Raw genomic sequence first — 12,749 nt, forward strand, 5'->3', positions numbered from 1 at the left:
GTCCTGCTGGAGGCTGCCGCTGTCCCCCCTGCCCGGCTCCCTGGCGCTCATTAGGCCGCCCGCCAGCCGCCCCGGCGCTTCGTTAACCCGCCGGCCCCTGCCCCGCGGGCTGGGCTGGGGAAGGGAGGAACCCCTGCCATTCCCAGGCCGTGCTGTGCTGCTTCAGTGGTCAAAAAGCTCATTAAGGGCCCACGGCAGCGCCGGTCCCTCTGGACAAGCTGCCGGGGCCCAGCCCCCCTGCCGGCAAGGAAAATAAATAAATAAACAGGAAAAATAAACAGGGAAAGCACACTGCTTACAGCCCTGGGGGGAGAGACTAGGAAATGCCAGAGGAGCTTAGCATAGACTTGCAGACCACTCTGATCAATCAAGAAACTCCAAATTAGGCCAGATTACAGAAACCACTAACGTTAATCTGTTTTCTAGAGTTTCCCGTTACAGATTTCCAGAGCACCTTTAAAACAGGCGGTGTGAAGAACAGATCCTGATTAGTCACCAGGGAAAGGCAGGACAAGTCATTTCACATAACCCCCTTACGCCTTTGATGTATGAATCCCCTTTATTCACTGAATATTTTAATGGCATTTCTTTATACAAATTTGGCTCAAGTCTGTACAGAAACACGAGAGTCTGTGACAGTGAAAAGGAAAACCAAAGAGCTTCCCATCAGTGAGTAAAAAATGCAAATCCTGAAAAGCCACCAGACCAGTTCCTTTTCCTAGAGAAACGCCCTGCAACACCAATCATCAGGATCTGGGCTGGCCCACAAAGTCAAGCGAGTTTTACTGGCCTGATTTGTTATCTCCTTTAGGGCTGCATCCAGAGGCTAAACTTTGATATTCAAAGCAGGAGGCTTTCAGCACAGCTACACGACCTGGCCCTAGTGAATGGCACTGCCAGAACTGCTGCTGCTCTTCCAGTGCTGGGGCAGAGATGAGGAGCAGCCTCATCACATTCACAGCAGGGCTGTGAAAAGCCATGGTTACACAGGTACGGCATCCAGATATGCTCCTTGCCTCTACAGCATGACCTGTATCTTCATCAATATCATCCAGCTACTGCAAAGGGTATATTCTTAGTTTTGACTAATTTTGGCAAGGGCTGCTGTAGTGCTGATGAGTTTTTCCTGTCTGCAAATGGAAATTTTATCCTCAAATGTGTCTTCCCAGATGCTTCTCAGCTCTTTCATGCTGAATCAATGACACAGCAAGACAGACGTGTTTTGGCAGTCAAGAGACCATCCTCTTCTCAAGACAACATTCAGTTTTCCATGGGGGAGACAGCACTCACCACAGTGCTCTGCTGCTGAGGGTGCCCTTGTTCTTCCTCTGCAGCCCTCTCCTCGCTCTGATCTCCCCCTGTGGTTGATGTCCCTCCTCGCTGATCTCTCCTGCCCTCTGAACCCTTTTTCTGCCTATTTTGCTGTCTCCTTCTCTTTGCACCAACAAGGATGTTCTCCAGTCCCCTTGCAGAACTGGGAAAGAAGAACACATCCTTTGCTATTGGAAGAGCCCCCTTGTTCTCTTTCCCCTGCTGTCCTCTCCCAGTTCAGCAAATCCTTCTCTCTTTGCCATTTGTCCCTATCTACCTGCCAAAGAACCATTCTCAAATATTTTTGGCTTTATATGAATCTTGTAAGTTCTACGACATATTTTTGCATCCAGGATGCCAATGTTGCTTCTCTCAAAGTCCAAGAAATATCTGTGACTCGTATGCACAGCAACTAACTCCTTCCTGGACAAATCCCTGTCAAATCAAGCAACTGCTGCTTAGTGTGGGTAATGGAGTCACATTTCAGCCTATAAAATCCAGGAATCCCACACTTCTATGGGCTCCCCCCCCAAGGCTGGATCTTTGTGAGGGTCTCCTGGCACTGAGAGATTTCTGCAAGGCCAGGTAACTGCAAAGTGCTGCTTCCTCTCACTACACAGACAGACACAAAATACCTGAAAAGTTACTGCAAATCTGTGAGCTACTGTAATTTACTACATGATTTAATGGAGATTAACAGTGCACTTCAAAGAACTCGCACCAAATTCCTGAGGTGCCATTCCAATGAAAGCCAGCAGAGTGCTGGCTTTGAGCAAGGCCTTGCCAGGCTGGGCTGCACAGCACAACCTTCAAGCACTGTCCTCAGGGCCTCAGGGCGAGCCAAGGACCAGTCAGATTCTGCCTCAGAGTCTCATGGAGGTCCCTTACATTTCTTTAGCCTTCAGGAGGAGCCAAACCCCACCATTTTGGGAAGTGCCACTAAATGTCTTCAGATTTTTGCAGCGCAGAGGTGTCAGATGGCTTGAGCAAACTGGGCTCGAAGAGCATTGCTGGGTGCCAGGTTCCCCAGGATGACCTGAGCCCCACACCTGGAGGAAAAGCCACACAGCTGACACCCACTTCAGGTGTGGGGCGCACACCTTAGATGGGCACACAAGCCTTTAAAACCTGAGTGGTGTGAGAAGAGTAAGAACTGAACAGCCTTGCCAAAAGAGGCTTCCAAGAGAGGAGGGACTCAGGCTGGTTTTGCCAAGACACGGTCCCTTACTGTGTCCCTCCTGTAGTAAATTACAGTACCTCACTGATTTGTGAGATGTTTGCTGAAAAGTTACCGTTTGTGTTTGCATGTAAGATCACCACCACAACAACCAGTGTTTTCAGGTGGTGTTTGCAAACTCTGTGAGAGCAACAGGTCCAAAAGCAGGCAGGGGAGAGAACAAGCCAGGCACAGGGTACAGGCTTTCCCTGCCTGCCCCAGTTGACAGAGAGATTTCTCAAAGCTGTCATTGAGAGCCGAGCTACTCAGTGCTGGGGAGCAGGTCACACTTTACATCTCAATGACCTCCAAATGACTTTCACTGCTTTACACTTTAATTTCCCGAGACACAGATTTAGAAGTGAGTTATTTGTTATTTTGTGTCAAGACAATGGAATGTCGCTCCACAGCCGAATCCTGATTTCCTTTCCCAGATATCAATCACTTCACACTTACCCTCTACCAGAAAAAAAAAAAAAGGCAAACAAAACACCAACAAAAACAATTACTAATTGAAATCCACATGAATAAATATCGGTGGAATTGCAGGGAGGGGCTTTTAAAGGCTCACATATCTTTGTTCCACAAGGGCAGTCAGCTGCCCACCCCCCACCCCTTTACACCCACTAACACCTGCAAGGGCTCTACAACCAGCCAGAGCAAAAAAGTAAATATTAGCCAGGCAGCCCTCCAGTGCTTTTCAGGAGATGTTAGGAATGTAAATGGTTGCCATAGGCCAGACCAAAGTCCCACTGCGGGAGTGGTAGATGCTGTGGAAGTGTTCAAGAACAGGGCAATGGGGAGCAACATTTCTGTTCACTCTAAGCTTTCCACCTGCAATACTGCAGGCTGGAGCTCAAGACAAGCTTTTTACAGGATTCTGTGGTATTTTTTGAATCAATGGGACTCATGTTCTCATCTAATCAGTCTTTTGCTTTATACAACCACAGAACATAACCCAGTGAGTCCTGCTCAATAGCATCACTTGCACCCAAGCAAAAATGTTCCTTTAGAAAGGGAAATATTGACTTCATTTAAAGATTTCAAGGGACAGCAAGAACATCAGAACTGTGGGCAGGTATATTAACTCTAATCAGAATTTATCAAGGTTCAGTTTCTATATAGCAAATCTATGGTCATACCTAGAAGAGGACTTTTACTGATGATCCTCTGGATTCAGGTGGAAGAGGATGAATTTGACCTCAGAAAGGATGTGAATGTCTGAATCATGAGCCAGAAAGCCAGGAAATGACTCATAAACAGAACTATTTTTTCTGAGATTACCTTTTCTCATGGCATTTTAAAAATTGAGTTCTGAGCATGTGGGAAATGACATCTTTTGCATTCAGACATGAAGAACATATTTTATGTGTTTGACTAGAACAACATTCTGAACTTTAAATGTAAAATGCAGAATGCATTCAGCAATGAAAAATCTAGTTTCCATCCTTCCTCTAGCTGCTTGTAATTTTAACTGATAGGGGTTTTTAAAATGGCCATACTCAGTAGCACCAAAAATACATAGTACAGATAAGTAATACAAATGCATAGCTACAAATTCCTCATACTCTCATATTGTACGAGCCTCCAGCACTACCTACCACTAGTATACAAGCCTACCCACTAAAAAGTACAATAATCTGCTGATACAGTAACTTCTGTTCTTGTGAGAAAGTTGTGAAAAAACTGTCATAACCTGCTTCTGGCTAACCACCTTGGTGTTCCAGTCAAATTTCCTTATCCTCCTGAGCTGAGAAGTAAATTAAACTTGAATGTCTCTCAGGATGCTGCTTAAAAATTTTGGTTGTGGCTAGAAAAGAAAGTGACTTTTACACCTGTAAAGCTGAAGAAACCCTGGTAACTTTCTCTGTGAAGAACAGTCCCCCCCAGTTACATGGGTAAGTACAGCTAAGTCCTCAAAAACTTGAGCTAAAGAATTGACTGTGGTTATGCTCCCTGTGGTTTTGTGTCCTGTGCATAAGCCATGGCAGAACTTTTGATCCCATGAAAATGCCGTAGAAGGAAAGGCATCCAGCACAAATTGATGATCTGGTGAGGTGCACCATCCGCACTCTGCTGGAAGTTAGCACCATCCACCACCTCCTTCCTGCTCTAACACCACTGACCTCTAGACTCTGCTGTACCTTCTGCTGTTAAACAATTGACAATAAGATGGGTGATAAGGAAATGATAAAATTGGAAGAAATATGGTTAAATCTGAAGTAAGAACACATGCTTTCTTTTAAGAGGAAGCATTACATTGTCATGTGCTTTCTGCTTTGCACACTTTAAGAGAGCCTTTAAAAAATATATTGGCATTTCTTAGAGATACTGTGAATTTAGGTTTTTGAAATGCCACGAAATTCTATTTCTTTCTGGAAAAACATGCCCAGAGAAGTAGGTTGCTCCTACCTCCACAGTTTCCTTGACATGGCAATTACTGTTCTGCATTTTTCTTTATCAGACAATGCCAAGCAATGCTGGAGCAGGTCTGTGTCAATCACAAATGCTGTAAACACAGCAAGTCAATCTGAGCCAGCAGAATCCAAACTCTGGCAGTGCCCACATCTGATCAACAGTGGCATTACCATAATCTTCAACAACTGCATTGTTTATTTAGAAAATCTCCCTCGATCCCTTAACAAATTAGTCTGGAAGCCACCACGAGGATTAACTTCAAAAATTCTCCCTCAGATCACAGTTACATCTGCTCAGATGTCATCAGTGATAGACATTTGCACAAGTCATTCCCAATCATTATTGCTAATTGTTTTTCCAGTTATTTGACTTCTGTTGGGGTCTGCTCAGCACTCAGCAGGGCAATCCCGCTCTGGTGCAAGAGGTGCTCCCCAGCACAAGGGGGAATACCAAATACCTATCTAAGAATTTAATTGCCAAACACTGTTCCTGACTGTTCAGATTAAGGAGCAAACGATACCGGGTGGTGTCCTGGATACTGTGAGGGCAGTGTCTTTCACCCAGGGTCCAATGACTAAAGTTATGCCTAGCTGGTGGCAGCTATGTGGCTTTTCTCCAAGGAGCTGGCAATCCCTATTCTGCTGCAGGCATGTGCCTGCCCCATAAATCACCCGCAGCGCTGGCAGCCTCCTTGGCAGGCTCAGCAGGGAGACCGAGAGCTGCGCAAACAAGGTGTTTGTGCTGGAATGCTCACACGAGGTGGGAGTGGGGTGGCACAGGGAAGCCTGTGCTGAGCATGATACTGCCTGTTGGTCCTCGGGCAACAGAGTCCTGAGAACGCAGAACTTCTAACAAGGATTGGTTCCCTTCACAGGAAAGAAAGCAGTAACTAGTGCCATCCTTGTCTTTTGGCACAATTGTCACAGTCTGAGTTTCACCACATTGTTATAGTGAAAGGCACTCTGCCTTTTTTTTTCCCAAAGCAAAGTGGCACAATCGTCAGTCCTGGATATGGAATATATTTCCATAACAGGCAAACTTGCCATCATCAGAGAAGGTCTGTGTTTTCAGAAGGAAACGAGATAACCTATCTGTCAGCTCCAAAGGCACCTCGTGTGCCAGAGGCAGCACGGTTTGTGCTTGTCTCGGCAGCAGGCCGTCAGAGGTTGCTGCACTCATCCCACCCTATTCAAAACAAACGGCTGCACTAACCTCTCCAACACAGACCTGCACCACTCCCACTGCCTGCGACTGCCCCTGCTGCTTGTGCTTATGCCCCTCGGATTAAAAGGCACATCCTGCCTGCCCATGGCAGGGGATTGCAAGTGGCCACCAAGCTTCAATTGCCCACAGCTACAACACACAGCCCTGTAGATCTTGATTTTTGGGGTAGGACTGTGTCACCCCCATCTTGGTGAAGGGTGGCTGCATGAAACTTGGTCTCAGCTGGCTCCTGGGTGGGAGAACAGGAGAACAGGAGTGGACACAAGTTTTTTAAAAGAAAAGCTTTCTGTACGCATTCTCAAGTTGTTCAGGAGTGCTCTGCCTCTGGCCACTGTTAGGCAGTTGTGTGTCACAAGCTTTCAGAATCAAAACAGAGGCTCTAGTAAAACAAAGGCAGTGATGAATGTCAGAGATTTGCTGTAAAGATAATCCTGAAGATAATTCTGCCAACGAGTGGCAGACAGAACACGTGCAAGAGTATAAGAAATTCAGGGGTTGTACAGGACTGTACTTTGCAACTGGTTGATTTTTCTGCTTAATTTAGAAAATGGGGGATGCATGCTCAACTCCTGAGAAATGCAAAAAGTCAGCAAACCCCAAACCCAATAACCTTCCCTTTACATATCCAAGCTTGCTAGGTAAACATTGCATTTTTTATCTCAAGGTCTTTCCTCCTTATAGAGGAATTATAGAAAGTCTTTATCTGCTAAGCCTCACACAGCTGCTCGCTCTCTTTCCCCACAAAAAGATGGGGGTAGAGAATCAGCAGGATAAAAGTGAGAAAATTTGTGGGTTGAGATAAACACAGTTTAATAGGTAAAGCAAAGGCTGTGCATACATACAAAGCAAAACAAGGAATTCGTTCGCCACTTCCCATGGGCAGGAAGGTGTTCAGTCATCCTTAGGAAAGCAGGGCTCTTTCACACGTAACAGTGACTTGGGAAGACAAATGTCATTACTGTGAACATCCCCCCCCATTCCTTCTTCTTCCCTTCAATCATATGGCATGCTGGCTGTCCTGGCTGTCCTCTACCAATTCCTTGTGCACCACCAGGCTCCTCACTGGTGGGGCAGTCTGAGAAGTAGAAAAGTCCTTGACTCTGCGTAAGCCCTGCTCAGCAGCAACTCAAATGTTCCTGCATTACCAACACTGCTTTCAGCACAAATACAAAACACAGCCCATGTTAGCTGCTGTGAAGAAAGTTAGCTTTATTCCTGCCAAACCCAGTACACTTGGGCATGACAAAAATTTCACATGAAGATGACGAGTGTACATGGAGTGAAGGTGGGTGGTTCAAAACAGACCGGCAGATGCTTTTTATTTTAACATTAAGAGCATTGACAGATTTTATCTTTAGGTATGCTATTAATTTATGCCTCTTTGGACACCTATATTCACTGAACTTCCATACAACATTCCTCTTTCTGACCATCATAGTGCCTGACTAGCTTCAGGAACAGCATCATATGAAACCCTGACCTGGCCTGGGATTACTTTTTTTCTTCCTGACTTTTCCTCCATGATCCTTCCCTTCCTTCCACTTTATTCAAAGTCCCTAGCAAGTGCAGATAGGATCTGTTTCTCTGTTGTGGACAGCTTCATTCCAAGTCTACCTGAGCTGGCAGCAGTTCCACATCCACACCATCCTCAAGACCCTCAGCTGCCCACAGCTCCATCTGGATCACAGCAAGGCACACAAGCTCTGTCCAACAGTGCTAGAGAGCCACCACTCAGATGGGATGAACAAATGGCGCTCACTGAGGTGTCCCAGACCTGGCCTGGGATTACTTTTTTTCTTCCTGACTTTTCCTCCATGATCCTTCCCTTCCTTCCACTTTATTCAAAGTCCCTAGCAAGTGCAGATAGGATCTGTTTCTCTGTTGTGGACAGCTTCATTCCAAGTCTACCTGAGCTGGCAGCAGTTCCACATCCACACCATCCTCAAGACCCTCAGCTGCCCACAGCTCCATCTGGATCACAGCAAGGCACACAAGCTCTGTCCAACAGTGCTAGAGAGCCACCACTCAGATGGGATGAACAAATGGCGCTCACTGAGGTGTCCCAGATTTGGAGGTGGTGGGTTTCGCCCAGAGGCTACCCCTGGCATCAACAGCCAGTCTGTGGGCACTACTAGTGATCCACAGCATGGAGGATTTGTGGATGCAGACTTCAAAACATAAGCTCTGCTGGTGCTACAGCACAGCTGTATGGCCATGGTAAAATAACCCTTCAGGCTCAGCTTTGGCCGAGGAGCCCTCAGGTGAAGGAGGGAGCTGCCTTCCCGCCCTCTGCTTGCCTGCTGAGCAAGCACAAGGGGAGAGCTGCATTACCCACCCCAGGTATGGAAAATAAAACACAGTGCAGGACTTGGCACTGAAACACAGGGTGGTCCGGCACCTGTAAACAGCTCTCAGCCAGTGGATGAGGGATAAAACCTCCACAAGATGGGAAAGTGCTGGCAAATTCTAGTGCCTGAGTGGGCTGAGCGCTAAATCTCTACAGTATCAACTCAGTCTTTAGTGATATTCAAGCTGCAGCTTGCCCCAGATGAAGGCCAGTTAACTCAAGAGTTAACTCCTGCCCCAGATGAAGGCCAGTTAACTCATTACTTACCACCGGCAGAAAATTTTTGAATTCATACATGAGTCTAATTGAGAGCAATGCACCTCCTGTTCTTTGAATTCACAACACACCAAAGATCAAGCCTAAGCAGCCCTCACTTCTTTCAAGTTTATCTCTAACTGAAGAATTTCCCCAGCAGTTGTCTTCAGGCTAAGTGCAGGTCTGGGTTCTGCCGGGTGGGAAGCACAGAGGGATGAGAATCAGCAGGTCCCTACTAACTGTAATCACGCTGAAGGGGTGGGCTACTCCCAAGATAGCCAAGTATCTGAAACAAAAACCATGGCACGTCTCAGTCGAAGACATTCAAGGAGGGAGAGAAAGAACAGCAGCTTACTAATGATTATCAGATATGAGAAGAAACCTCATCCCAGTTATGGAAAGAGAGGAATATTTGTTCTGAATAGCTCATCCTAGGAGACTGAAGGCTCAAGAGACCAGTACAGTGGAAACACTCTCCTAGGCACCCATCATTTTACACCTCCTGACCATGGAAGTGGATCCCACCACAGACACTGCCTAACAGCACACAGAAGAGGTTACTTTTGTGAGTCATTCAGGGAGTCATTCAGGGCTTCATTCATCCTATCCCCCAGAACTATTGCACTGCACATCAGACACTCACTGATAGCTTGTTTCTATATGCTTTTCTCAGGTTTTCTGTCATTGAGGTAAAATTATCGTGTGTTCCCTTAAAGAGACACAGAAGGACCTTCTGCCTACAGAACAGTAACATCCTTAAGCAACTTGGATGCCATATATGTATAGGTAACACATAATATACAGAGCATATAAATATAAATATACAGGTACGTGCCCTCTATAATTAAAGGAACATGTCCATACTCAAAATATTTTTATGTTGTGCCAAATGATGAATTCTACCCTGAGGTAATGAGTCAGGTAAAACATTAACAGAAGTTTGATGGTTTATCTCAAATTCTGAACAAAACTATGTTTCTATCAGAAGTTTTTGAGAGTGGCTTGAACTTTGCACTTAATTAAAAACACCACTCACTACTGGGTTCAGTAAAATCTGCTGTTCCAAGTACTACCTACAATCAGACATGATCCTGTATGTGCAATGAATGCCGGACAGTTCATGTGATGTCATTGCTATGGAGCATCATTACCATCAAACATGGGTTTACTCCTATTCCAAGCAAGTATCAGCATGACTAAACCTGGTCACTGTCACTCATGCTGGCAGGCTCAGGAAAGCCAAAGACTAAGGACCAAATTCCATTAGAGGCTCATTATATTCTCATCACCTGGAAAGGAAGTATAACACTGAGGCAAATAGGGCAGCTGACATTGCTGCTACTCCTTACACTAGCTATCCTGTGGACAAGCAGCAGGCTGTTTCTACTATTTTTTAGGCTGTTTCCACTATTTTTTAATCAGTTTTATTATCAGGCTGAAATCTTCCCCCCTCCTTCCACCCTGCCTTCCAAAATAATTTTTAAAATTCCATTTCTTCTAAATTTCTTATATATACCTCTTGAGAAAGCAGGTCACCCATGCGTTACCTTTAATTCAGTACCTCCCATTGATTTTAATCGCTGCAGGATCAGGACCTCACTAAATAATGTGTTTGAGCTATCAGAGTCAGCATGTGGCCTTCCTCCCTGTCATCCCCACTGTCAGCAAACATCTATAATGGCAAGTAACAGGTAAACTGATACTTTGCTACTGGGAAGCTGAAAAACTTCTAATATATAACAGAAACTAGATAATGGTTATAAAACACTCCCAGTTCACTTCTGCTGTCTTATAACTTCTAATTCCTCCGCCTTGGTGTCTTCCCTTTCAGAAATTCAATACAGAGCCAGCACTTAGTACAAGTTCCATGTGCTTCCCTCAGGCACTTCTACTGAAAACAAGTGTGTCAGCTGGTTTCCTCCAATGCAGGGAGCATCCATTTCCATCACTACACAGTAAATGAAATGACATTGCTTCCCTTCTTCTGATGGAATCTGTTTCCTTACTGCAATGTTTCACAGTGCTGACACATAGCAGGATTGGTAAGAAAGCATCAAATACTTGAACTGACAGAGAACTGTTTTGATGCCTTTCTGCAAACACAGTGGGGCAAAGCCAGCTCTGCACTTCTCTTTTACTGATGAGGCTCCAGTGTTTGCCCCTAGTGGCAGGGGACCTTCATGATATGCAGTTAATTCTAAACTATCATTTTTCAAAGACACTAAAGCTAAACACTACCAAGCACATCACTTTTGAGCTAAGTACAGAAAATACCTTACAGGAGTCACTCCTACACTTGCTTCATGTTTCATTATGGTTGTTAGCAAACTGACTTTGTGCAGGGTGACTTTGCACATCACCAAGATGTGTCTATCAGAAAATAGCTGCTGCTGAAATTTTTTAATGCAAGAAAGACAAATCAATAAATTGGATCTCTATGGATATCTGCAATGATGATTATGCATTTCCCACGGACAACATTGGTAAGAGATGTCTAAAAAGCAGCAAAGACCAGAAGCTCACCAGGCATACAGCAGAATGGAAAAAGGGGCTTGGAGCACCAAAGGGATGCTGGTGGAGGTAGCCCCTGTGGCCCCGTGGCCAGGAAAAGACAGAGGCAGACAGGAGGAAGGAGAGTCCAGAAGGGCCTGAGGATCAAACATGAGCCAGAGACAGGGAGGAGGGAGACAGCTCAGGGGAACTCTGTGTGCTCAGAAAGGTTGTGCAGTGTCTGAGCAGAACAAAGGGGCTGTGTAGCCTTGGGATGACGAACTGACACTGCAGTAGGATTTTGGAAAGAGTGGAAGGATACAGTACCTGCAACCTCAAATGTGATCATAATTTAAGGAAACTCTTAAGTTTTGGTAGTCCATCATTCAAATATCTCAACTGTGTCAAGTTTAGACACAGCATCCCATTTATCTTGGCACAACTCAAATCCCTAAATTATCCCTGTCTTTTCAGCCTCCTCACAGGAACTTTACTTTCAGCTTTGTTAAAACATGAAGTAGCCAAGAAACTTTTGTACAAACAAACACCAGCTGAGGTGAAGGCTTAACCCTGGGGCAGGGTGCAGGGGCAGCCTGGTGGGCAGGGCTGCAGAGCTGCCTCCATCTGTCACTGCCCTGCAGCATCCACTCCCTGTTTCACTGCTGGAGAGCTGGTGCAACATATGCAATATGCTGGGAAGTCCTGAGAGCACGCTGAATAAGAACTGGTGAGCATTTCCTACTTGTGCCATTTACTCAATATTGTGAGCTCCCCCCTCTAGCCCAATTTTACCATCCTGCAATAAATGCTGCTAAGGGGAAGGTGATGACCTCAGTCTCTCACACGGACAGCAAAGGGCGCAGTGCTGCTCTCCACACAGTGACCCTGCTTTTCATCACTTTCATGTCACACAAGTGGCAAAGGCAGTGAAGTCAGCAGTGTTTCCTGGTGTTTCACTCTGCTCTCCCTCTCTGCCCTGAATTTTGTTCTGTTCAGTGGAGACTGGCTCATTTCACTTCAAAAAACTGGGGCAGAAGTAGAAAATGATGACAGGGCACACGTGTTAACAATGAGAAAACACCAGCTGCTAACATGGCTCACCTACCAGTCTGCCTGAACCACAGCAAGCCCTGAAAATGAGCCAGGGGTTTATTTTTAACATCTGTGTCAGATCTCCTTGCCTTTTAAAGAGCGTTCCTCTGCTGCTCGGGCCCCTTATCTGCTCACTGGCACTTCAGTGAGCTGGACCAGCGGCTCTCCCGGCAGCTGCGCCCAAGAGCCTGAAAGCTGGAGTGTCCCTCCACTGCCTCAGCAAGTGCTGCTCACTCTGCCAGAGTAATGCTCTAAGAAATATGCACACATGGAAACAGAGGAAGAGCTTCACAGTGTCCACAGATGTGTGCATGGCAACACACCAAGTTTCACTTCTATTTCTCCGGGTTCCAGATAGCAGAGAGTATATTATGTATATTAAGCACAAAACTTAAT

The 12,749-nt window shown here is 45.7% G+C and overlaps 1 protein-coding gene and 1 long non-coding RNA gene across 2 annotated transcripts in view; one reads left to right on the forward strand and one right to left on the reverse strand.

The window, feature by feature from the left end:
* CELSR1 (cadherin EGF LAG seven-pass G-type receptor 1) overlaps positions 1-12,749 on the reverse strand; it is a 165,086-nt gene that overhangs the window by 54,345 nt on the left and 97,992 nt on the right. The gene's annotated exons all lie outside the window — the stretch shown is intronic.
* LOC136290122 (uncharacterized) lies at positions 139-1,265 on the forward strand. The gene is made up of 3 exons (XR_010720978.1): positions 139-669; positions 812-990; positions 1,170-1,265. It is a non-coding gene; the product is annotated as an uncharacterized lncRNA (long non-coding RNA).

The sequence above is a fragment of the Chamaea fasciata genome, unplaced genomic scaffold (assembly GCF_029207755.1).
Source record: "Chamaea fasciata isolate MVZ Bird 193981 ecotype frontalis unplaced genomic scaffold, bChaFas1.0.hap1 SCAF_5, whole genome shotgun sequence".
NCBI lineage: Eukaryota > Metazoa > Chordata > Aves > Passeriformes > Sylviidae > Chamaea > Chamaea fasciata.